Here is a 3,137-nt window from a genome sequence, read left to right as displayed (position 1 = left end):
GCTACTAAAAAAAGCAGAGCTTGCCCTGAAACCCACGTTTGTCTTACCAAAAGCTTTTGTCTTTCTACTACATCAATTCTAACATGGCCCAGATTATGTACAAATATTCTCACTTGAATACTGATGCTTTTCAAAGAAATGTTTCATTTCCCTGGACATTATTCTTTGCAAAGTGATTTAAAGACAGTTGAATAAGAGAGACATTAAACTAGGGCACCAGGTCTCCCTCCAGTTTGCGTATTTTTTCATCTCTTAAGAGCCCCATTTGTCCATTTACTATTCTTTGGCCACACAGTGTTTCAGGCTTGATAAAGTTTATTAGGTATTGAATAAACTAATTCATTACTCTTGCTACTTTCCCACCCTACTAGCCTATAAGTCTATCTTCATACTGAGAAGGATTAAAAACAATATCTTAGAATGAGAAAATAAAGCAGACACTACAGGAATGTCTCAATAGGGAAGGGCTCCACAAAAAATGTTTCCTGTGAATTTACAACTTTAAGAGGATTACCTCTGGAGGGGTGTTGGTGCCTTTTTTCCAGAGTAAGCAGTTGTGGGGCAGGTTAGGCTCACCTTTTAGCCCCCAGCTTCATTAAGAGCTCAGCACCCCAGGAAGAAAACTGGCTGGGCTGGTCAGCACCTGAATAAGTAAAGCTTTATTATACTGTGGAAAGGGAGGGTTTATGTTCAGCCTTGACCCTGTACCTTTGGACACTGGGAATCCTCAAAAAAATTTCTGGTTGTTGCTGTTCTTTAAAATAAATATTATTAAGATAAAATTGCATAAAATAAAATAGAACGATTTTAAGGATGCAGGTTGATGTATTTTGGTAAATATGTAAATTTTTGGTGTGAACACCTTACAATAAAGATACGTAATATTGCCAAAATCCTAAATAGTTTTTTCATGCTGCTTTGCAGTCATTCTATCTTTACTCCAAACACAAAACAACCACTGATATGCTTTTGATTGTAATTCATATGTAATCCTTTTCTAGGATTACATATGAATGAAACTGTACAATAGATACTCTTTGTATCTCTCTATTTTTCTCAGCATGTTTTGTTCTTCCATGTGGTTCCATGTGTTAGTAATTTGTTTGTTTTTACTGCTGAGAATATACTGCAAATTATTTAGCTATTCATTTGGCTTTTGACATTCAGTTGTTTTCAATTTGGAGCTATTATGAATCAAGTTGCTATTTGCATTTGTGTATAGTATTTGAGGGGACATATATATTTTATTTTAGAAATGAAATCTAGACATGGAATTACTGGATCATATGGATTGTGTATTTCCATCATTGTAAGTAATTGATAAACTGTTTTCCACAGTGGTTGTATAATCTTACATTCCCACTAAAAAATGTGTGAGAGTATATTTGCATATATTGAGATAATCACATGGCTCTTCCACCATTATTCTGTCAATATGGTAAATGACATTAATTTATTTTTGAATGTTAAACCAATATTGCATTTTTGCTTTAAACCTCATGATCCTATTTATTCATTCCAGGATGTTAGTTTCTACATTTCTGTTTCTAGTCATGTCTTTGTCTCCTTTTGGTATTACAACATAACTTGGATAGTTTCCACTCCTCTTCCGTTTTCTGAAAGAATTAGTGGATTTATATTATTTCTACCTTAAAAATGTTAACAAGATTCACCAATAATTCCATTTGGGCCTGAAATATTTTTATTATGAACTCAATCTTTAAAAATTGAATTGGGCTAAATAATTTTCTTAACCATTTGAAAGTTGCATTTGTCTTAAAGAAATTTGTCTATTTCATTTAAGTTTTAGTGAATTCAGGTGCTATAACAAAGTGCCACAAGCTAGATTGCTCATAAACAACATAAATTCATTTTTCACAGTTCTAGAACCTAGAAGTCTGAAATCAGAGTGTCATCATGGTTGAGTTCTGGTGAGAACCCTCTTCAGGGTTGCAGACTGTGGTCTTTTTATTATTGCCTCACATGGTGAAAAAAAGGGGATAAAAGAGCTCTCTGGTATCTCCCTTATAAGGGCAATAATCCCATTTTGAGAACTCTACCCTCATGACCTAATTACCACACAAAGGGCCTGCCTCCTATTATCAGTACACTGGGGTGATGCTTTCAACATGTGGATCTGGGAGGACACACACATTCAATCCATTGCAGTTGTCAAATTTATTGACGTAAATTTGTTTGTAATAATATATTTTCTTGCTATCCTTTTCATGTTGGAGAATCTGGAGTGATAATAACCTGTCATTCCCATTATTGGTAATTTCAGCTTCCCTATTTTCATTACTAATCTGTCTGTTAGGATAGGTAGGTAGGTAGTTATGGAAGGGCGCAAATGGAATCAGACATTTAGCCTGGATCACTAGGGAACTGAAGCAAACATTAAGCCTGATTCACTAAGAAGCCACGGCGTTCACCTGCTCCCCAGGGCACAGCTGCATCCTTCATTGAGGGGTCCTAATCTCCAAAGTGGGCAGGAAGATTTGGCTACCCGGTCATTAGCAGAGATTCCTAAGAGAGGGAAAAAAAAATACAGCAGGGGAAACTCCTTTGCTAGGCACATGCGCAGTAGGAGCCAATATGGCACAGTGGGAGGTAAGCACAGGAGCAGTATAAACCTGGTAACACAGCCAACTTTGGGGCATGTACAGTAGAAGCCAACATGGTGTCATAAAGGGGTGGATTCCAGCCTGGAAGACCTGGGAAAAAGAGCGGATGGGATGGGGAGGACCCAGCCCAAGACCATAAAGGATTAGGAAAGATTGATTAGTTTGAAAGAAAGCATATTTTCTACCAAGACCGAGGTAATAAAATCAAAGCTTAACAAAGACCTGTCTAGTACACGTTTCTTCATTCGAATGTTCATTCCATTGCATTTTCTCTTTGTAACAGCTGCAGGGCTCCGAGTGCTGTCCTGGGTGCAGCAGCACAACGTGGACTGGAGCACCCCCAGGACCAGAGACTTAGCTAGTCCCATGGAGGCATAGACTTTGCTCTATTAACAGATCTTAGGGGGCTGGCGTTACAGTTCGGGATCTTGACCCTCCTGGTAGACACTTCTGCTTCTCAGGCCCAGGACCTAGTCCGTGGCAAGACAGAGCTGAACCACTGGGTCATGGATG

Source organism: Phyllostomus hastatus, unplaced genomic scaffold, assembly GCF_019186645.2.
Source record: "Phyllostomus hastatus isolate PE091 unplaced genomic scaffold, TTU_PhHast_1.1 phas_contig_86, whole genome shotgun sequence".
Lineage (NCBI taxonomy): Eukaryota > Metazoa > Chordata > Mammalia > Chiroptera > Phyllostomidae > Phyllostomus > Phyllostomus hastatus.
The sequence above is the reverse complement of the archived record's forward strand: the minus strand, read 5'-3'. Positions refer to the sequence as shown.